The sequence below is a fragment of the Ascaphus truei genome, chromosome 6, assembly GCF_040206685.1.
Source record: "Ascaphus truei isolate aAscTru1 chromosome 6, aAscTru1.hap1, whole genome shotgun sequence".
NCBI lineage: Eukaryota > Metazoa > Chordata > Amphibia > Anura > Ascaphidae > Ascaphus > Ascaphus truei.
The window spans coordinates 65928876-65953327 of record NC_134488.1 but is presented as its reverse complement, the minus strand read 5'-3'; the positions used below and the strand labels follow the sequence as shown (position 1 = coordinate 65953327).

The window sequence follows — 24452 nt, the reverse complement described above, 5'->3', positions numbered from 1 at the left end:
TAATTACTATCGTAAATTTATACGGAGTTTTTCTACCATTGTGGCACCCCTCACTGCGCTCACCAAAAAAGGAGCTGATCCTTCTGCTTGGTCATCCGAGGCCATCTCCGCCTTCGAGAAACTCAAGGAAGCCTTTATATCCGCACCTATTCTCCGTCATCCCAACATTGAACTTCCCTTCGTCCTGGAGGTCGACGCTTCTGATTGCGGCGCTGGTGCCGTTCTTTCTCACAGACCCACGCCCCAAGATAAGTTACATCCCTGTGCATATTTTTCCAAGAAATTCTCGTCTGCCGAGAGGAACTATGACGTGGGTAACAGGGAACTTCTGGCCGTGAAGATGGCCCTTCAAGAGTGGAGACACCTGCTGGAAGGGTCGAAAGAGCCGTTTACTATTCTCACGGACCACAAGAACCTTCTTTACATAGAGAACGCTCGACGCCTTGGTCCACGACAGGCTCGTTGGGCTCTTTTTTTTTCTCGATTCGATTTTCACCTTTCCTATATCCCCGGGACCAAGAACGTAAAGGCAGATGCACTCTCCCGTATACATTCTTCTGAAGAGAGGCCAGAGGAATCTTTGGAGACTATCCTTCCGCATGAGAAGATTCTCGCTACGTCTTCTTTCAAGAATCTTGACAAGATTTTGCACTCCCAGAGACGCATTCCCAAGGACTTGGTCGTTCCCGACAACAAACTCTTTGTCCCTTCCAAATTTGTTCCAGAGGTCCTGTCTTGGGGTCACTCCTCTAAATCTGCAGGTCATCCAGGTTTTAAGAAGATTACTGATCTCATTCGTCGGAATTTCTGGTGGCCAAGGATGTCTCAAGATATTCTGGAGTTTACCTGCGCCTGCCCCACGTGCGCTCAAAGCAAGACTCTCCGTCAAAAGCCTCAGGGTTTTCTGTTACCCCTTCCAGTTCCTGACCGCCCCTGGTCCCACATTTCAATGGACTTCATCGTGGAGTTGCCCAGGTCCAGAGGAATGAATACTATCTTGGTGGTCGTGGACAGGTTCTCGAAGATGTCCCATTTCATTCCACTTAAAGGATTACCCACCTCCCCCGCCCTTGCTGATATCTTTACGGAGCAGATTTTCCAGATTCATGGGATCCCTTCGTCCATTGTTTCTGACAGAGGTTCTCAGTTCGTATCCAAATTTTGGAGAGCTTTCACGAAGAGATTGGGCATCTCTTCTTCTTTCTCTTCCGCCTATCATCCTCAGTCCAATGGACAAACGGAGAGAATCAATCAATCCCTGGAGAAGTATCTGAGATGTTTCATATCCAATTTCCAGGATGATTGGGCTCAACTCCTCTCTTGGGCAGAGTATGCCGTCAATTCTGCCAAAAACAAGTCCACCCGGGAGTCGCCCTTCTTTATAAATTATGGGTTCCATCCTCCCTGTCTTCCCATCCCCAACATCCCTTCTGGAGTACCAGCCGTAGATGAACGCATTTCTTCCCTCCAAACCGCATGGTCCAGGATTCAGTCTACCCTTGTCAACTCCTCCCGCAGATCGAAACTACAGGCCGATCGTCGTCGTCGTTCGGCGCCCAGTTACAAACCAGGGGATTTGGTATGGCTCTCCTCTAAGAATATCCACCTCAAGGTACCATCTCCTAAACTGGCACCTAAGTTCCTGGGTCCCTTCCCTATTTGCGAACAAATCAATCCCGTGGCATTCCGGCTCCAACTACCACCCAGTATGAAGATTCCCAATGTCTTTCATGTGTCCCTCTTAAAACCATTTATCTCCAGTAACTTCTTTCCGGATCAGACTCATAAACCGGATCCCATTACTATACAAAATAACGAGGAATATGAAGTTCACTCTCTTTTGGATTCTCGCCTATCCAGGGGTCAGCTCCAATTCTTGGTGCAGTGGAAGGGCTTTGGCCCTGAAGAGAGATCCTGGGTACCTTCAAAGGACATTCATGCCCCGGCCCTTCTTAAGTCCTTCAGGAAAAAGTTTCCAGAGAAACCGTTCTTGGACCATCCTGAGGCCGTTCTTGAAGAGGGGGGTACTGTCAGGAATCGGCGTTCTCCACGCTCCCCACACAGAGCACCCCCTTCCCGCAGGGAGTCCCTGGACACACAAAACAAACCTGCCTTACCGGCCTCCACGGCTCCTCGCCCCTGCCGCCGTCGCGGGATCACTCCCCTTGGCGATTCCTCTGCTCAGCACCGGGCACGCCCACTCCCTCCTGCACGCACACCTGCACGCACACCTGCACGCACACCTGCATCATCCACTGGCTCGGTTCACACGCGTACACGAGTTACGGAGCACGCTCAGTCTGCACACTCTTCTTCCCGTCCCCCGGACCTCAGGCTCCACCCCCGCACACTGCACGGGCATACTCAGGTTACCAACAAGACTCACCTGGCCTGTTATGCCTGCACCAATCTGCAGTGTCTCCCTGTAGCTCTTCCTGTCCCGCCTCCGTTCCTAATTGGACCTTCCTGCTTTATCTAGCTTCTCTCTGCTCTCAGTCTTTGCTCGACATAATCTCTGTATGGAAGTACTTCAGGATTCTCTCAGTGTTTTCACAGGTTCTGACGCGGCTCGTACGACTACCCCCTCTGGCTCTCGATCTCGGCACTCCTTGGACAACGCTCACTCTGGTAACCCCTTGAACACGGCTTGGACAACGACCTATCTCCACTCTCCACTCCCTGACTTTGGCGAGGCATCCTTCACTCTATCTCTACAACCGGTACCGGCAAGTATTGTCTACCTTACTACACCTGGCCTGGCAACGCTTCATACCACACTCCGGACACGCTCCCTTTGCTGCGGGTGCGTGTATTACCACTTCCCCCTTCAGCTCAGGGGACGGGTCTGGTCTGCGGGCAGCACCGGCGTAACATATCTGCCACAGGCTCCAGATGTATGGAGGCGATCTCCTATGGTAGAACACAATCCCCTCTCCTTTCCCAGAAAGATCACACACCAGGCAGGAGGTATAATCACTGGAACGGTTTATTCTGTTAAGCTCGATTCAGTCACCACAGGCCTCTGCTTTATGCTGTCTATGGTGTTGTGTCCAGATGTAGGATGGTCCCTGGACCTGCTCTACGGGCCAAGGGCCCCTGCAGCAGTCCTTACTCTTCCCTGATCCTCTATCAGGGGAAAGGTGCACACTCACTCTCCCCCAAAGGGAAGAGGAACAGGGAAGGCCAGTATTCAGGCATCCTGTGTGTGACCTGCCTCTCTCAAGTGGGTCTTTTTATATGTATTGGGGAGTGGGGGTATGTTTATATGTATTGGGGGGAGTGGGGGTCTTTTTTATATGTATTGGGTGGGGTGGGGGTCTTTTTATATGTATTGGGCGGGAGTGTTTTTTTTTATATGTTTTGGGAGGGAGTGGAGGTCTTTTTAATATGTATTGGGGGAAGTAGGGGTCTTTTAAATATGTATTGGAGGGGGGTGGGGGTCTTTTTAATATTTTATTTATAAAATGTTTTACCAGGAAGTACTGTAGTACATTGAGAGTTACGTCTCGTTTTCAAGTATGTCCTGGGCATAGAGTTAAGATGACAAATAATACATGGTTACAAATACATAGTTACATAAGTGAACAGGGTATACATAATATACAAGACATTGCATGCACAGTAAAAGATAATATATATTATAGGCGTATGTAACAGTTCAGATTCAAATGTGAGACGGCTTTAGTTTTGAAAGAACTTAGACCGGTAGCGAATGTGAGAGTCTCCAAAGTTTAGGGGTGCACGGTAAGAGAAGGAGGAGCGGCCGGATACTTTGCTGAACCTTGAGACCATGAACAGTTTTTTGAAGTCAGATCTTAGATAAGTGCGGTGTAAATATGGTAAGGGTGAAGATAATATGTAAAGGGGAGGGTCTTTTTAATATGGAATGGGGGTGTGGGGGTCTTTTAATATGAATGGGGGGAGTGGAGGTTTTTTTAATATGGAATGGAGGGAGTGGGAGTCTTTTTAATATGGAATGGGGGGGTCGGTATATATTTTGTGGGGGGGATTGAGTGAGAGAGGGGAAATTGACAGAAGGTGGGGGCGAGTGAGAGGAAAGAGGGGGGAGGGAGTGAGTGAGGAAAAGAGGGAGTAAGAGTGAGATGCAGGGAGATAAGTATATGTGTGACGGAAGGGAGAGAAAGACATGGGAAGAGAGGGGGAAATAGAGGGGACTCGTGAGGTGTTAAATGAGGGGGGCTCGCAAAACTACCGACACGGGGGGGGGGCGGACGTAACTCTAGTCCTGGGCCCTGGGAAATCTGTCAGCGGCCCTAACTACAGACCCTGTGAGCTCTATTCTTATGTACATTATTGGGTTGGCTCAAGCCATTACATTTCTTATCATTGTCTCCTGATTAATTTGCTAATTAAGCACCCTTTATACGAAACCTCCCAGTAAATGCCAAAATAATATATTAATCCACGTACATTATAGCACAGCACCCTGTGTCACTCCTCTTAAGAAATAAGAATTAAGAAGCACGATGGGCATAATGTTTTAGTGTTTATGATTTTCTTTGATTTTTTTCAGATGTCAGGGATACCACCAAGGGCTGTTGTGATACAACTGAATTCTGTCAATTTCTTGACAATACATACTGAAAAACAGTCCTCCCATGAGTAACAATGGACACAACATTTCGGCGGTTTATTTAAATATAGAGATTAAGTTAGTTAGCACATTTACCTTTCTTGGTAAACCGACTACCTGCGTATCTTCTTTTGCAAAGAATGATGTCTCTCTCTTTCACCACCGTAACCTGCAACAAAGAGAATACAATATTGAGTGATCACACAGCCAAAAACTGTCACGAAAGGTTTGAATGCAGTGAAAGGAGACTGGAGCAGTATATACGGTATAATAACATTTCTCTACTATTCTCTCATCCTGTGATTTAGTTTCCCCGGGGCTACCTCAGTTCTGTCCAATTTCTCGGCATTGTTCATTTTAAAACCATTTCTATGCCTCTCAGCCACTCTCTCTATCTTCTCGTACTGATAGAACCTCCCTCCTTGTTAAAGAAGCATTTAAACACTAATGTTTACACCACTTACTCATCATATCCTCTAACCAAACCTATTTAGCAGGTTTTGAGTTCCAAAGCTGGTGCGAAATGTACATCGGGCATCACTTCTGGTAGTGAGGCTTCTTGCACTGGATGTCTGGACTGCTCCATGTGGTTCAGTTCATCAGAGAGTAGATGACAGGCTGTTCCTGGTTTGGGTTCCATGCTCAGTTACATACATGAGTGATCATTATAGATATATATTTTGTGAGCTCTCATTGATTAAATATTGGTCCGGGAATTTTTGATATTTAGGACACATCATTGATACTATCCTCTTTCTATCTATATATTATCTCTACAACTATATGGAGATTGATTGGTAAACGATTTAGGTTACGGGACTTCCATGAAATTACTTGGAAGTGCCTCCATTCAGCATGAATAGAGGAATAGCTACAGTGGTACCCATTTTTCTGTGCAAAATGTTGGAGGATCTGGAAGTGCTTATCGACAGATTTGGGCGAAGCCGTCCAAATCCATTTCCCGGATTTTCTCGCTTTCTAACCCCCAACCCCCTCCCCCCCCCCCGCATTTCTCGCATTTTTTCACCCAAATCCGTTTTGCAGTGTGAAATCCGCAAACAGATTTAGGGCGGTTTTAATTCACACTGATTCATCAAAAACCGCCATTGAATACAATGCGTTGGCTGATTTGTAGAATCCAATCAATGAATTACTGAATCTGTGGATTGGATTCTACAGATCCATGAATGGATTGTGGAATCCGCGGAGTGTACTGGCAATAATAATAAAACAAATGAGATTGATCCGCTGAGATCCGTGGACCAAAAGAACTGGTCGATCCACTGCGGATCCAAATCTGCCCCCAAAAATGTGCCCATCTCAATTTATATTGACCCTCTCTGCTACAAATTTACATTCAAAGCTGTGATATCTGTGGAGTCATTTATCAAAGGATTCCAAATGTAAAACTAATGCATAAAACATATCGGAAGAAATGTCTCGATGTCTTCCGGCTGTCAAACTGTGGCAATATCAAATCTACATAGCAGCGACAAAGTTAGCAAAAAAACGAATCCTATTGCTTTTAATGTTTTTTTTTATTGATGTTGCAGCTTTTTAAAATCAGTTTTCACCCCACTTCTGCACTTTGGTATCTGGTGCAGATGAACGGCTTTGATTTCATTATGAGCCTTCCATACTTACTAAGTGCTAAGCAATACGCCACATTACAGCCCATTCCAGTGAGCAAGCTCAGAGGATCCCTTAAGGCTTAGAACTGCTTAGTAACTATGGCACTTAATATTTCACAGCTGTGAATGAATTAATGAGATAGTATTAGAGATAGTATTAAGTTGTGCTGAGTGGCTCAGCAATGCATGTCTGTCCAATATTAAAGGGTAGAACTACATAAGTGAGTGCCATACACAGCAACAAAAAAAAAAAAACAACAACGTGTAACAGCAGCATTCAAGCACCAGAAACTCCTTCCCTCTTCCAATAGAGAGAGGAAAATAATATTTTACGGTGCAATTCCCCCTCCCAACACCAGAGGCAGCAAACTGCACTCTATCACTCTGCACCAGCCATTTTAGAAAGGTCTGGACTGCAACTGTAGATAAACCTTTGTACGACTTATTTCTAATTTATGCTGTGCTCACAGCTGGGGAGAGGCAAAGATTTGGACTCAGGCCCCCAACAGAGCCCAAGTGCAGAGCCTTTGAAATTGTGAAGTAAAACATTTTGGTTTTATTGTCTTTTATCTCCTCTGGAGTCATATATGATGTCTCTTCTTCTCCTGCTGCTGTGATATTGCACAGTAAAAGCTTGGCCTGGGGTTGTAAGAAGAGCTTCCCATGACTCTCATGTATATTAATTGAGATTTAACATGAATATAACACCAGTTTTATGGACTCTGCCGCACAGGAGAATGGTGATCATTTGAGCAAGTTCAATGTCAATGAGCGAAATAAAAAGCTGCAAATAAGAATGAATGAAGCTTTACTGTCAAAAACCGGTCGGTGGGGTGATTCAGAGTGGGAGCAGCTATCAAGAGATACTAAGAGAAATGCCAAGTAAAATGTGGGCATGGAGGGAGGAGGGGAAACAGTTAGTGAGGGAGGGAGAACAGAGAAATGAAAGAGAGAGAGAGGACAAAAATGATTTCAGGGGAAGAGGGGATGACCATTTTAAATCTGCATTAACCCCTTCAGTGCCAGAAGACCTGCCATGTAGTTCTCCCCATCCCCTACCCTGAAGGTATTAACAGGGATGTCAAACTCCAGGGACTAAAATTGCTGAGATGTGGGGGGTTGTGGAACTTAAAATGGCATTTTGTGAGAAAAGTGCAGATTTCACAGAAAACCAGTGAGTGATGGCAGGTATATAACTGCCCACTGCCCGGGATAGAACAACATGTCAGACACGGCATTCCTTCTATTCCGATGGTGTCGATCGGAATGGAGAGCCAATAAACAGTGAGGGTGAGAGGGGGTTTTTGGGTGAGGGAATGGAGAGCCAATAAACAGTGAGGGTGAGAGGGGGGTTGTGGGTGAGGGAATGGAGAGCCAATAAACAGTGAGGGTGAGAGGGGGGTTGTGGGTGAGGGAATGGAGAGCCAATAAACAGTGAGGTTGAGAGGGGGATTGTGGGTGAGGGAATGGAGAGCCAATAAATAGTGAGGGTGAGAGGGGGTTTGTGGGTGAGGGAATAGAGAGCCAATAAACCAGGCCTGCACAACTCCAGTCCTTGAGGGCCACAAACAGGCCAGGTTTTCAGGATATCCCTACTTCAGTACAGCTGGCTCAATTAGCTAATTGAGCCAGCTGTGCTGAAGTAGGGATATCCTGAAAACCTGGCCTTTTTGTGGCCCTCAAGGACTGGAGTTGTGCAGGCCTGCAGTAAACAGTGAGGGTGAGAGGGGGGTTGTGGGTGAGGGAATGGAGAGCCAATAAACAGTGGGGGTGAGAGGGGGGTTGTGGGAGAGGGAATATTGAGCCAATAAACAGTGAGCGTGAGAGGGGGGTTGTGGGTGAGGGAATATTGAACCAATAAACAGTGAGCGTGAGAGGGGGTTTGTGGGTGAGGGAATGGAGAGCCAATAAACGGTGAGGGGGTTTGTGGGTGAGGGAATGGCAGAGTAGTAGATTGAGATTTTTTTTTTAAGTTTAGTATTTGTAATAGCCCACTATTTTATGTTCCCCGGTTTAAAGTTTATTATGGGTTGAATTGTACCTTTAAGTACACGTCTGTAAGAATGAATGGCAGGAGGAAAGTAAAACATGATGAAATGCAAGGCGGTGTAACAGACCATGCAATAATGCTGTAAATAGCAGGAAAATACGTTTTTGCATCTATTATGGAGGGAAGAACAGAGTGGGGCTTACTGAAGGGGATTTGAACATCATACAGCATGTATTTTCTCAAAGAGGCTTGAGCGATATTGCTTATAAGAGCATCGTTTTATCTGCTCTGGTGAAGAGGGGTATTTAGTGCATTTGTTTGAGAATGTATTCTTTACCACCAGTTATAGTAAACGCACCTATAAGAGAGCAGAGTCTTGTTTGAATATTTCTGCCTCAGGGCATTCAAGGTTTTTTTTTTTCACTGTGCGTCATAGCAATTTGCTGAATTATAACGACTGGAGCAGAATTCTTTCATGCAGTGGCATGTTTAATAAGTTAATATAGGTGATTGGCCGTGGCAATTTTAAAAAAAAATCAGACAGGTAGAAGTATTTTTAAAGAATATTGTAAACATTTAACATTTCCATATAGAACAAAACCTTAGTTGTTTATATTTACAATTTTTATCCAAAGTGTTTTGGTCATAACTTGCTACAGGTCAATTGTATTATTTTGTCCTATGTATGCAAAGTAATTATGATGGCATCATTAGTCAAATAGATAAGCATAAATAGCTGCATAGCTCAGTGGACCCAAAGAAAAATTACATATACATTTTTCATAAGATACGCATAACATAGAAGCATAGAATTTGGCGGCAGATACTGTAAGAACCACTTGGCTCACTCAGTCTGCCCATTTTCCTATATACTGTAAAACTTCAGACCCTATTTGGTCGTTGAATGTCTTTCATATTAAGGATCCCTTTGTGTCTATCCCTTGCAGGACCGGCTTGCAATATCGCGGGGCCTGATGCACAGTGTGAGTGTGGTAGCTCTTCCCTTCTCCGTAGCCTTAATTGGTGAATCCTGGACTGCGTGGTGTTCTGCGGCGTGTGCATGCCGGGTGCCCTCTATCCAGACAGGTTGAAGAGCCTCAGCAACGCGCGCCGCCCTTCACTTCTCCTCGAGATGGCCCAGACTCCTCTCCTTGAGCCGGCTGCGGTGTTGGGGGGTTTTTTCCCCCCTCAAAACTATTTTTATTTTTTGGAAAAGGAGAAATGGATAAGGGTACAAAATGTAAAAAGAATGGGGGAACAACAACATATGCAGGGGAAGGGGTAATCAGGAGAACAAGTTTCACAGTCATACAATTATTAAACAAAAAGGTTTATATCACAATTATATGCTCAAATGGGCGGCTGATTTAAATCTGGAAATTGATAGCGATGACTGGGAAGATGTCTGGGAGTTTGCCGCAAAGACCTCTATTTGTACAAATATCAAAGAAAATATTTATAACATTCTATATCACTGGTATCTCACCCCATGTCGTCTGAAGCAGTTCTACCCGGCAACATCAGACCTGTGCTGAGGGGCTGTGGACAAAGAGGTGACATGGCTCACATTTGGTGGTCATGTCCCGTGATTCAGAATTATTGGACCACTATCCAAACTATTATTAAAGATGTAACAGATCTTTTGATTCCCATAGACCCATTGACTTATCTCCTGGCAAAACCAGTTGAAGATATAAGCCGGCCTATGAGGAGGCTAGTATCATTTATACTGACGGCGGCTTCCTGGAAGAAGATCGCCCCCTCTATGCGAACTGTAGAAAAAAGAATAACGGAGGTGATGTGGATGGAAAAAACGACAGCGTTCCTAAAACAATCTACTGCACCGACACACTTTATTCGAGCAAATACCCAGTATGTACCTGGCAGATACCTGGAATGCGCCGCTCCTCACCTCAGACAAGCCCCGTTGCGTTTGCCTTCCCAGCCATGGTTCATGCCTGGCTGACGGGCGGCTGATCTGTTAAATGATAATGATTAGGATTTAATAGGCTGCAATGCTTCGCGTGTCTACCAGATGGCATAAATTCATGAATTGGAATGCAGTATATATATATATATATATATATATATATATATATATACTGTGCAGTATTGCAGCCAGCGGGAATAAAATGCTTCAATCCCTGCCTGGAAAATAACGCAATGCACTCGGGCAGAAAACAGTCACAAACCTCAATACACCCGAGTATACCCGAATTCGTGGGACTAGCCAAGCTCGAATAAAGTGTGTCGCCAGTGTACAGACGAATTTTACAAAACATGAAATCCTTCGCTGGGGCACTAAATGTAATACAAAATTTAATACAAAACAGTCAAACAGAAAATCGAAACGGCCGTGGGAGTAGGTATACTCTCCCCCCCATTCTAACCCTTCACCACCCCCCCCTCCCCGCCCCCTGTCCTTCTTGGATGTTCTCTCTCTTTCTCTCTGGATTCTTCCTCTTTGTTCTTATTACCCCGCACATAGTACAGTATATAAATCACCCTGTTAGAACCAAGCCTCCAACAGTAACCGTGCTAAAGTGGATTTAATGCCTAATCAGCTACAATTTAAGCATAACAAGAATTTAAGTACACAGTTAAGAGTGTTTGTATGATTATTCTATAGTATTTCATTGATACTATTCCTAATGAATGTATGAGAAAGTTCACTCGGTTGTTTATTGGAGCTCCGATATCTGTGATTTGTACTATGCGAAAAACTAATAAAAACTATTTGAAATAAAAAAATAAAAAGGTTTATATTGGTCAAATATGGACTTGCAAATAACAGGGCAACAACTATTAGGCTACCAATTAAATTGGGGAGCCTTTATATTTCTCCCCTCTTCTAGGTTCCCAACTGCTATTCTGAGGGAAATTCATCAGGGAATGGTGACGACGCTTTTTACGCCTACTCCTCCTCTGGGTCCTTCTCCTCTGCATTCTTGGGGCTGTGGGTCTCTTCCTTCTCCTTCTCCCTGTGCCTTTATATACAAGGTGGAGAGTATAGGAAATAGCTGCCGGGAGCACTCTTCACAGAGGTGCCACCAAATGACTGGAGACAGGTTTTGGTGCAGGGATCGCTCTTACCTGCAAATCGCAGGAAGTTTCCAAGAAATTTGAGGGGCAGGGACCAGCTCCGCCTGGGATCTCACACATTGAGATCAGCAGCGGGGTCTGTGTTCTTCCGCCCCCTAGTCCCTGCGAGCTGGCGGATCTAAGCTGTACATGGTCTGTTCCTGTGCTGGCTACCAGCCACTCTGCAGGGAATCACTGGATCCTCGTGGTGACATCCTGGTTGCCAGGCAATCAGATAGCGGGTCCATCCACGCTGCTTGTACGGCAGAGTTGTTGAGCAGTGGAGAAAGCAGGGTCTAGGCAAGTGGCCATCACCATCAAGCTAGCCCTGATCCCAAGCATTTTTTATTTCTCGTAATTTTTTTAGCACCTGTTGGAATGCTATTCCACAAGTCCACCACCCTTTCCGTAAAGCAGTACAACCTCACATATCCCATGAGCTCAGCCACTCTCCCACTTCAGAGAATGACCTCTTGTTCTAACACTTCTCTTTCTCTGAAATATGCTTCCCTGCTGTACTTTGTTGAAACTCTTTATGTATTTGACAATTTCTATCATATTCCTCTTCTCTCCTCCATCCTGTACATATTAAGATCCTTAAGTCTTTCCTGATAAGATTTATGGTGTAGACGAGGCATTCTGTGGAGGGTTATGCAAGGTTCAAGGGGTGTGGCTAAGAAAGTATTCAACCAAAGAGTGTTGTTTTTAAAAATTAGAATTTCATGTGACGTCATCACCTCTGCATAAGAGTTACAAATCTGTGGCATGTTCTCACACCAAACACTGCATTGTTAAGAGGTACTAAGGGACAGATATCCATTTGTCGCTCAAATTTAGGATTAAGGCGGTCATGATTAGTCTCATTGTTACTGTGATGAGCGCCCAAATCTGTTTATGTAGCTTATGTGTGTCTAAGTATTACAAAAGGAAAATTATGAGTGCGGTTATATATTGACGTCGTTTGTAAATGGTTTTTTTTTCTCTGTCATAAAACTCTCAATCTCACAGCTAATTTACGATGGGGGTGTGCTTATGTAGTTTCCATGGGGAAAAATAATATTTAAATCTTAGCAATGTATAAAGAATTTAGATTTCAACAGAGGTGTGTTTGGACCAAACACGAGTGTTACTTCTGCACCAGTGACATCTTTGGGAGAAAACCTATGGCATACGTAATGTATACAATTTTCTGTCTCTGTTTTATCCTTTTATTTTGAGAAACTGTTCTGCATTTATTGTAATTGTACATTCTTGTAATCCCTTTTCTGTAATCTAAGCACTGTATATATACACTGGTGTGTTATGGTGGGGGACTCTGTGATATTCAGTGTTATCATCGCCATTGAATCCTATGGAAAATCAGTGATATTCTGCATGATAACATGATATTCTGCATTATGAGCCGGTACAATAAACTTGGCTACCTCTGTAAATTAAGGAATTTGCACTGGTTTTTAAATCCTGATGAAACCTGATGGCTCAAAGCCTCCAAACACTTTTTTTTAATATTCAAAACAACTTGCCATTTATTTACTTTAATTTTGCACTTAATGATTATGAAGGAGCAATTGCATACAATTGCTGCTGATGCAGGATACAGGACTAAAATTTGGTGTAAAAATAAAGTAATGGGAAAACTATTTTTGGGTAAGATTATGGGAAGTATAAAGAGTAGGGAAGGACTTGGTTGATCCAGATATGATAATGGTATGTCAATGCAAAAAACGGTTGTAGTTTTGAGAATTGGTCTGATATTTTGGCCAAACAATGGATACAAAGCAAAAAAAATAGTGTTACCAAAATCACAAGAATGACATTGTGGAAACATCCAAGATAATGGTACTAACACAAATTTAGATCTAGTATTGACCAGTAATCCTCAGATTGACATCACCTATCTAAAGATGTCAAAAAATGCAGGCTTTTCAATTAAGAAGTTGCAAAAGTAAGGCAGCGCTTATAGTGCTGGCGACGGCGACGTGACCGATGACGTCACCCGTCGCCATCGCCACTGGCGAAACTTATAATTTGATTTTGAGCGACTATCGCCAGCGACGCCACGAAAGGGGGCAGGCCGCGGTCTCTGATTGGTTTAGAGACAGTCACATGTGGAAACTGTCTCTAAAAAATCAAATAGACCCGGCTTCAAAATTTTGGGTCGCTCCATCGCTCCGTCGCTGTCGCGCTTACTCTAAGTGCTTGCGACGGAATCAGTGTATTTGATTCGGAGTGACATCGCGTCGCAAGGCACTATAAGCGCAGCCTTAGTCTACCTAAGACCTAATCCACTAAGGTTTCGGAAAACTTAAAAACTAACATGTGCAATGCTGCTTTAACATTTTTTGGCAAAAAAAAATAGGCAAGAAAAAGTTAGACTGATTTGAAGAACACCCTAAAATTCTTCTACCACTGGTTGTGAACAACAAGACAGTGCTAAACATCTATATAACCCCCTGTCATGATAGAGGGGGTTTGACCTGGGATTAAAGGGGTTACACCCCATTTGGCCACCCCCTACTCTCACTTGGGAAGCAAGGGGTTAACTAACTGAGGTCCAGCAATGTGTGTTTACCTTGCTTCAGTATCCAAATGTTTATCCCCCTGTGTAAATGTAATGTTATCCTGGTATTTGCACTCACACATACACTAGGGTTGATGCGGGAGGGAAGGGGTTAATGTTAATTTAGTTATTATAGCCCTTTGTTCCCTTTTCCCGCCTTTTCAGGCTCCATTTTGCAGCCGTCCATAAGTCGCCATTGAGCCTCCATGCGTTCTAATGGCAGAAGTAGCGGTTTTTGGACCTGTTTTCCAGCGACGACCAGCAGGTGGTGTCCGAGAGGAGGAGCGGCGGTTTCCCACTGTAAGTCAATGGGCTCATTGACTTCAATGGAGATTCCTCAACGCCGGCCTCGAGGAACAGGTTGGCAGCCATCCAAACCGCAGACCGCAAAAGCGGATACAATGTCTTTGAAAAGAGTTTAATCACTTCGGTCAAGTTCAAAGACAATTGGCGTGGGAATCTTAGGTTCTAGGGCCCCCTTTTTGCCCATAGCTCCTAGGATACCCCACACATGATCCACACCGGGTCCAGGAATGAGAGACCCCCGTAAGGGGTCGAGCGGAGAAGGAGGGTCGCGCCATTGACTTCAATGGCGGAGCGGAGGTCCCATTGAATCTAATGGCGATGTGTTTAATGCATTGTCTATGGCGGCGCCGGCCATTGATTCCAATGGGGAAAAGCCGCGTGGCGTAAAAACGACTAAGTGTGAAATGCTGAAAAATGTAAGTCCATATCTCCGGTTCTGGAATAACCAGGGGGATGGGATTTGGGTGGCATGTAGCCCAGGTTCCGGCTTTAATGCATGACCCTTCCCAGCCCCCTCTGACCAACCAGAAGGAGTATGGACGAATGTAAAGTTTGTTGGATTTTCCCATAGACTTCAATGGCGGCAGTTCTCCATTGAAAGCCTATGGCGGGAAACCCCATTGACGGCAACGGCGGAGCCCGCCATTCAATGCTATGGCGGCGGACCCCGTTGATTTCAATGGGGAAAGAGTGAAAAGCAGAGATTCATTTTTAAAGGGACGAATCCTGTATTTTAAAAAATGTATTATAGTGCATTTCTGTATCTCCGGTTCTGGAGGTCACAGAGAGTTGAAATTTGGCCAATATGTGGGGTCACTATAGGCTTTAATAACTGGCAGATTTCGACCCACTGGATCCACCAGAACGGAACTTATTAATATGTGAAAATATTAAAGTGTATATGGGATTTTGGATCTGATCTGAAAATGCAGACCCCATCTGCTATGCTAATAGGGCAGGAAGAGCATCCTGAAGAATTAGCATAGCCCTGTGATCCAACGTGATCAGACGTTAACTGCCCTGATTGTTTATACTAGGGCCAGGAACAAAAGGAGCTGAGTGTTTTTAAGTGTGGTACTTCACACTTACAGGGGAAGCCAAAATCTACTTCAAAGAGATTTTTCTAGCCGACTCGGCGCCTAGGGTTAAGAGAGGGGTTTGAAATGGTATTTAAACCAGGATCAGCCCTTACTCAATTGTCTTCATGTTCTTCATGCATTGTCGTGATATCCACATCTAAACCTGAATTATGGAAGAAATGGCCCATCCTGTATCCTGATGGCTTTCTGTCCTAACCTTTAAGTAAGTGCTATATTTTGTCTGTTATTTGTATAATCTGTTGTGTTCACCTTCTTCAAGGAATAAATTATATTTTATCATATCTAAGCCTCGTTCAGTTCAACCCAGATATTTGGTGTTTATTATATCTTGTCATAAGTTACCGTGACACCCCCATAGTGGGATTACTATTGCCCACTGAAGGGGTTAATAGGGCATTAACAGGTTAATATATATGAAAGGCCCCAGCTAAATGTAACTAATTCCATTTAACATATTTCAGGTAACCAGTGTATGTTATACTCAGATTCCCAACAAGCTCTGAGAAACCCCAACCATTACCACATAATATATATATGCATATAAGTGTCAAAAGGAGTGCTAGTGGGCGTGGCTAAATGTATACAACAAAAAACAAAAATGCCCAAAGCTACTCCCAATGTGACAAAAATACATAGTGCAATACCTATATATCTCTTGCAAAAAGGGTCATTTAGTTTAACCCTTTGGCCAAAGCGTCTTAAGCCTGCTGCCACTTACAAGGCATGACCATAGCAGAGCCTAACACTCCCCTGGGTTAAAATTCTTATTTACCTGTATAATTACAGGAAGAATGATCACATTGGATCTGTCGTAACCTGGCAAAATGAAACTGACCTGCCAACTTGGAAAGTGGGGTGGGGCAAGCTTAAACCTTGGGGGGAAGGGGCCACTACTCTCCCATAAGCAACTGAGACCAGCTGCACACTGTTAACAAAATACACAGATTTCCCACAAGCTCTGAGAAACCCCAACCATTACCACATAATGTATATGTGCATATAAGTGTCAAAAGTAGTACTCGTGGGCGTGGCTAAATGTATACAAAAAACTGTGTATGTTACCAGAGTAGTCCCTGTCAGGTGACCAGCCCCTGCTTAGTTCCAGAACTTGCTGGAACTGTCACCAGACATACTGTAGGTAGATCTTGATTGGTTAAGTGTCACGGTGTGTTACGCCGGTGCTGCCCGCAGACCAGAGCCGTCCCCTGAGCTGAAGGGGGAAGTGGTAATACACGCACCCGCAGCAAAGGGAGCGTGTCCGGAGTGTGGTATGAAGCGTTGCCAGGCCAGGTGTAGTAAGGTAGACAATACTTGCCGGTACCGGTTGTAGAGATAGAGTGATGAATGCCTTGCCGAGGTCAGGGAGTGGAGAGTGGAGATAGGTCGTAGTCCAAGCCGTGTTCAAGGGGTTACCAGACTGACCGTTGTCCAAGGAGTGCCGAGATCGAGAGCCAGAGGGGGTAGTCGTACAAGCCGCGTCAGAACCTGTGAAAACACTGAGAGAATCCAGAAGTACTTCCATACAGAGACTATGTCGAGCAAAGACTGAGAGCAGAGAGGAGCTAGATAAAGCAGGAAGGTCCAATTAGGAACGGAGGCGGGACAGGAAGAGCTACAGGGAGACACTGCAGATTGGTGCAGGCATAACAGGCCAGGTGAGTCTTGTTGGTAACCTGAGTATGCTCGTGCAGTGTGTGGGGGCGGAGCCTGAGGTCCGGGGGACGGGAAGAAGAGTGTGCAGACTGAGCGTGCTCCGGAACTCGTGTACGCGCGTGAACCGAGCCAGTGGATGGTGCAGGTGTGCATGCAGAAGGGCGTGGGCGCGCGCGGCGCTATACAGAGGAATCGCCGAGGGGAGTGATCCCGCGACGGCGGCAAGGGTGGGGAGCCGTGGAGGCCAGTAAGGCAGGATTGTTTTGTGTGTCCAGGGGCTCCCTGGGGGGAGGGAGTGCTCTGTGTGAGGAGCATAGAGAACGCCGATTCCTGACATGGTGAGATTATGGCAGGCTGTATAAGGTCACATAAATATATATAACAGATGATATATATTTATCACTGGGTCTGAACTGAAACGAGTCTTAGATATAATAAAGTGATTTTATTCCTTAGGATAGGTGAACACACGAATAATACAGTAACAAACAAGAAGTACACTTACTTTGGGGTTGGGGAATGAGAAGTATATCGCATAGCAATTCTCTCGCAATCAGGTAGCCATCAGATGATAAATTGAAGACGAATGAAGACTCAATGAAGACAAAGGATATATGGGTGGACAGCAGTTTATAAACCTTTTGTCCCTCTATCCTTAACCTTAAGTACCTGTGATTGGTTTTCAATTATCTCCAGCCAATCTTTGATCGGGGAACACATTGTAGGACATGCCCCCCTGCTAGCTGGCACAGGTGCAGTAGAACTCTGGGGTCTCATTTCTGTAGCCCCCCCACATACAAATGGAATGCCAGCCAGTCTACCCATCTGGATCTCTAGCAGGATAACCTTTGTTGGAAGGTGATAAATGGGACACTTGGAGACTGCTCTGGTTTGAGCCTCCTCCGCTCTTAAATCATCAGGGAGGGTGATAAGACCCTTTGAACAATACTTAAATCCTAGACATTGGGGCGCCTCTAGGACCATCTGCTATCCTGGTATGCAAAGGAATTCCTCTGAGTCTTTGTCCATACCTTGGGACACAGTATTAAACATAAAACATAAACGTATTAAAATATCCGGTTCTATTGGGTCTAGCAGAACCAAACTTCCCAGTTCTCATGGCCGGAACTGGGACACCATATGGTCCAAAAAGCGACTTGCTACGACCTATGGAACCAGAGTTACACAAATGCACATTAAATCATTTTTTATTTTAATACAAAAATCTCCGCTAAAAAAAGAAATCTCAGCTTTTCACTAAATCCCCATTGAAAACAACGGGCTTCTCCGCCATAGACTTTCAATGGTAAATTGCCGCCATTGAGGTCAATGGGGTTTCTCCGCCATTGAAGTCTATGGGAAAAGTCCCGAACTTTCAAGGGGGTCCACACTCCGTTGGGTTGATCCAGGAGGGTCAAGGATGGTTCTGAAGTGATGCCGGAGCAGTGACTGCAGACACCCCAAACCTTGATCCGCTGGGCCCTCCGGAACCGGAGATATGGAGTACCAAAATACCGCATTTCACACTTTGTCATTTTTCTGAGCCGTTTCTGCCGCCGCCGGCAAAGCCTATGGCGCGACCCGTTCTTCTCGGTTCGACCCTTATCGGGGGTGCAGGATTTGGGGACTCGGTTGTGGTCGAGTAGGGGGAAGCCTAGGAACTAGGGGCAAAAATAATTTTATTCCTAGGGGCCCTAGAACTGTTTATTCCCACGCCACTAGACGTTGACCTTGACTTGTAAGTGATCAAAGCTCTCCTATTGAAAATGTATCCGCTTTGTGGTTTGTGGTCTGGACGGCAACCAACTTGTTCTTCGAAAGTTACCTCGAGGAACCTCCATTGAAGTCGATGGGCCCATTGACTTTCAATGGGAAACCGCCGCTCTCCCTCTCGGACGCCACCTGCTGGTCTTTACAGGAAACAGGACTAAAACAACAAGATTCTCCATTAGAATGCATGAAACCCTAATGGCGGCCAATGGGGACCTGCAAAATGGTGCCTGAAAAGGCGGGAAAACTTCACAAAAAGCTATAATCATTAAAGGACTATTAACCCTTGTGCTCCCGGATGGATTCTAGTGTGTGTGTGTGATGCAGACACTGATTAAACCAGACATTACAATGGAACAGGGGAACAGGGGAATACACATGTACATGTCATTACAGGGGTTAAATCACTGTTCTGGGTCTTAGCCCAGTTAACCCTTTGACTCCCGGCTGAGGTCAGGGGATGGCCAAATGGGGTGTAACCCCTTTAATCCCGGGCCACCCCCTTTCTCCCTCTACATTAAGGATGTCTGTATTTTGCCCAGGTAAAGGGGTAGTATAGTGACATCACACAGGGGCATAAAAGAGCTGTAGATGTAGAAGCTTCCAGACCCTATGCTCCTGGGCACATCAGAGGAGAGGAGTCTCGCTGTCTTAAATTTATGGTGTTACTAGTATGTCCTTAATGTGTAACTTTGAATGAAGACTGTCCATTCATCTTTTGTTGTTTTACAGTTAGGGAAGAGTGTCCCCCACCTAGAAAGGGGCTCTAACATATATGAAGATGCCACAACTGTTATCTATCCTTCAAGGAGGACGTGCGTGACAGTTCAAAGCAAAGGATCCATAAACCAGGGAACTGTCACAGCTAGAGTTGCACTAACGCGAACCCTAAGCACGTGTATACCAGGTTGCCATAGTGGAGACTTCTAGGTCATAGTAAGGATGGTAAGTAGATGGGAAACTGGATAGAAGTACACCCCTATACAGAGTCTTGGAAGGTACCTGGGAGTGACTCTAGATCACATAGCAGTGCAGTTCTCCTTAACTGTGGGCAAGGGAAGATGATTAAGCCATGTGTACCTCTCTGGGAAGCTATCTGGCACCCAGGGAAGAAGAATTTAAGCATTGTCTTGTCAAACAAAAGCTATATGTCTATCACAAGGTTCCTGGCACCCTTCTTAAACTGTTTGCAGTACCAGCCAGCATGGACACTAGCACTCTGGGAAAGAGGTATGAGAGTCTGCACACTAACACCTGCACCAATCTATATCACCTCGCACTTAGTTCTAACCCTCCTTAGTGGGAGCCAGGCAAGGAGGGGTTACAGCTAGAAGAAATATCCCAGGGGAATCATTCTCAAAATTGGAGAAAGACTTAAAGAGAAATGCAAAAGGAGACAGGAGATGTGCCCAAGATTTATGGCAGAAACTCTATGATGATATTCAGAAAGCAGCTGGGGATGGCCGCGGAATGAACAGAGGCATCAAAACGAGCAATTGGTTCAATGAAGAGGAAAACAGCTCAGCTGAAAGAATTAAACAGAAATATCATCAATGATACACAAAAACAACTCAATCGTTGAATTAAACACTATGTAAGTCTGTACTCCAGTGAGTGTGAAATCAAACATGAAGAGCTCAAAGGATTACCACTGTTCGAAGGTATGGATTTAGACAACGAGCCTATATTAGAAGATTTGCAGAAAGCCATTCAATTAGATATGGCCAACTACGAAAAACTCTGAAATCTCAATGAAGTTATACTACTCTGTTGCTATGAGGAAGCTGTACCGCAATATTTCAAAGATACTAGGTTTGTACAATTTATATAAGAACAAGGAAAAACGATTGTGACAACCATAAATATCATATAAATAGTGGCGGGTCCTGAGTGAAAACCGCATTGACTTTCAGGATAGATTTTTTTAACCTCAAGATTGCAGCTTTTGGAGCGTAATGTGAGTGACAACTTTTCCAACTATGTTTAACAGGTATGTCGGAAAGTTGTCACTCGCATTTTTCTCCATAGGTTGAAATCTCGAGGGAAAAGAATCTATCCTGAAAGTCAATGCGGTTTTCAATAAGGATGCTCCTCTATTGATATGATGGTTTTGGTCAAGCAACTGCAAAGAAAATGTAGAGAAAACGGATACCAATGTACATAGCGTTACTGACAAAGGCATTCAATATGGTCAACAGGCGAGGCCTTTTTAATGTTCTAAAGAAACTGAGACTTTCTCCAGCTTGTTTAAATTCATTGGCTCGCTATATCAAGGTATTAAGGCAAATGTAGTGTATGACAACAAAGACTCAAATGCTTTTGACATCAATAACGGGTCGTGCAACAGGGGTATCTTTTAGCCTCAGTGCAACTACTCATTACTGCTTTTTCATGCATTTAAGAGCAGCAATGTGACATTTATCTTCAAACAAGACTAGATGGAAGTTTATTAAACATTGTAAGGTTTAAATAAAAAACCATGGTGGTTTTGAGAGATTTCCTGTTTGTAGTTGACGGGGCTTTGGCTGTCCACAGTAAATCTTCTCAGCAAAATCTTCTGGGCAGATTCTCTGCATCATGCAATTTGGCAATTTGTTGTAAGAAGACTATGATCAGGTCCAAGGGAAGAACCAATGCCTGACATCACTCTGGAGGGTAAATCTCTTAGTGTTGTTGATGGCTTTTGCTACTTCGGTTTTACAATGAGCAGGAATCTTGACCTTCAAACTGAGCTGACTAACAGAATAAGAAAAACAGCTATAAATGTCAGGCTATTACAGAAACATGCTTGGAATGAGAAGAAACTCTTAACTATGGAGAAGATGTAAATAAGCCATTATCGAGAAGATGAGGTTATGATGGATTGGTCATGTCAGGAAAATAGGAGATTACACAAGAACATATACAAGAACATGCTATTATTATTATTATTATTATAGGACAGTGACATTCAAGATTACTCTAGAAAGTGGGGTCACCATCTGTGCCCGTACCATAACATGTAAAAATTGGAGCATGCAGAATTCTGTCCAATTAGAAGGGAACATCTGGCACTGGGTTCTGTTTCACATGAGGTGGCTTTCATCCAGAGGATGGAAGCAAAGTGTGGAAGAAGAAAGCAGCATGGAGTCCAGCTCAGATAACATACATTTATAAAACTTGTATCAAGCTGTGTCGCTCTTGAATTGGGCTTGTTAGTCACAAGAAGGTTCAAAAGGCAACTAATTTAATTTCTAACATGTATCCTGTACCATGATCCAAATAGATTGACTGTTGCCTATTAGATAGTATATTTTTGGAAAGTATGAAGAGTTGGGAGAGGAGTTAGGTAACCAAGATATTATATTGGTATGTATCAAATCTCGTCTTCCTATGAATCACTTTTCTCCCTTTTCTGTCATTTTCAGGTCTAATTTACTGTTAACCTCAATGTATCAAACATTTCTTAAGTCCGATATAGCCTCTAGAGAGAAGAGAACGTTAAATAATTGCCATGCTTTATGGTATTTTTACACATTGGAAGCACTCTACTGTACATGATGCATAACCCTCTTAGTGAAAGCCGTAATATGCATGTAAGTACGGTGAGCCAAACCAGCAATTTTACTACACTGACACCAACATGTAATGCGTTGTACCAAAATCTATAATGGACTTTGAAATGGAACTATATACAAAGAGACACTATAGACCGTTTTGTTGGAAAGGGCATTTTTGCAAAGTGTCTCTTTAGCATCAATTTATCCAAGTAATTCCCACCTCTTCTTACGTGTGCATTATCTGGTAATTTGGGAGAATAGTTTTAGGAGGAGTTGCCAGACGCACATATTACAATGAAAAATCCAGTAGCACGGGGAGGTCTGACACATCACAGCTCTGTGACCCCAGTCACAGGATTGTGACTTCACAAACAGCTCTCAGATCTGTTGCAGCAGAGTATATACACAGCAGTGGGGAACATACAGACTTTATCGCAGCTAGTTGTATGGAGTTCACCTCTGGGAAAGAGCACAGTGTAGCACAGAGAGAAACTAAATAGGAGAATTTCTCACACAGAGCGTACAGATCTCTCCCCCAGCACACCCTTTTGTGTGGTGCTGTGTCCTACTCAGGAGCATTTAGCTCACCTGTGATTCAATTAGCCCTGGCAATTCAATCCAGTAAACTCAGATGGCAAATCTTACTCCCAGACTACCTGCAGTATAGATGCCTGGATTTGAGGTCATTAGTAGTGACAGACAACAGATAGGCTCCCTGTAACAGCACCCCGTTCAAATTTTGTTTATCAAAGTCTCCTGGCTGCAAATGGAGAAAAGAACAGCACCCGATTGTTCTTAAAAGTTTTTTTTTTTTTTTTTAAATCTGTTCTTTTTACCGCTTTTGATAAATATCCTTCAGCGGTTGTTGTCCTCTTTAGTATAATAAGCTAATGGAATCAACACTGCGCTTTGTTAAATGTGGGCATTTTGCAGGCTTCATTTGCATAAAATATTTCATGCCACCCACAATCTGACATGATGGCCTGCATGGAGAACTAAAAATAATATTAATGAAAGCAGAGAGAAATTATTTTGGATTGTACTGTTGGCTGCACTTTTCAGTACAGAACATTTGGAGATGATTGTGCCCGTAATAGCGGCAATAAACATGTTCCGAAAAAAATTAAACCAAAGACAGGACATGTCAAATGTAAGGAATTAGCATCTGTTTATTAATGCAGCAGTCTGTTTTAAATCAGGCTATTTTCAGCTATGTCAAACTCTGTGACTCTACTGCATTGAGTGCAATATTTAATCAATCACAAATAAGCATTCAAACGCAAGGCACTGGACTAACAAGTTTCTTGTATCTGATGCAGATGAATGTTACAAAAATAATTCATTTATTTGTTGTGTCTAAACAATGCTTTGGGAACTTTTTGGTCCTCGTCTTTTTTTTTCATGGGTAGTGTCACGTACGGCACACCTGTGAGCACATGAGCTGCATACGGGACAAGGGTTAATACACAGCTCGCAAGCTATCACACGCTTCCCCTCTGCAAAGGTCCCTCAAATTAGTAATATCTCCCCTATATCCGTCCCCATATACCAACTGTTTCGGACAGCACACAAGTGGGCACGTGACTTAGATATGCAATCAGGGTGAATACACATGGTTACTCTAGCCAACTCACCTTTCACCTATGCAAGGTACATTCAGTGAGTTCATATTAACCCCTTACTCAATTGTAATCGTATCTACACGCTGCCACCACCTGAGATAGTTATGCAAATATAAGATGGAAAATAAATAGTTGCCAGGGTCTCAAGTCACTATATATGATAGAAAAACTATGTACTTAACACACAAAAATCTGTTGTAGCAAAAATAAATAAATGTTAATACTCTCTCCAGAGCGTGCAAAAGTTAATTCAAAGCATTACTTATTAAATGTTTTAATATACAGTATAGAAAAATACAGTGCTTAGATTACAGAAAAGGGATTACAAAAACATACAATTACAATCAATGCAGGAGAGTTTTTCAAAATAACAGGATAAAACATAAATAGAAAACCCTATACAGGCATACCCCGCATTAACGTACGCAATGGGACCGGAGCATGTATGTAAAGCAAAAATGTACTTAAAGTGAAGCACTCCCTTCTCCCACTTATTGATGCATGTACTGTACTGCAATCGTCATATATGTGCATAACTGATGTAAATAACGCATTTGTAACAGGCTCTATAGTCTCCCGCTTGTGCACAGCTTCGGTACAGGTAGG

At 43.8% G+C, this 24452-nt stretch overlaps 1 long non-coding RNA gene across 1 annotated transcript in view; it reads right to left on the bottom strand.

Moving 5' to 3' along the window:
* LOC142497187 (uncharacterized) overlaps positions 1 to 24452 on the bottom strand; it is a 113723-nt gene that overhangs the window by 17852 nt on the left and 71419 nt on the right. The window contains exon 2 of the long non-coding RNA XR_012802197.1: positions 4691 to 4763. This is a non-coding gene — a long non-coding RNA (uncharacterized LOC142497187). The remainder of the gene's footprint in view (positions 1 to 4690; positions 4764 to 24452) is intronic.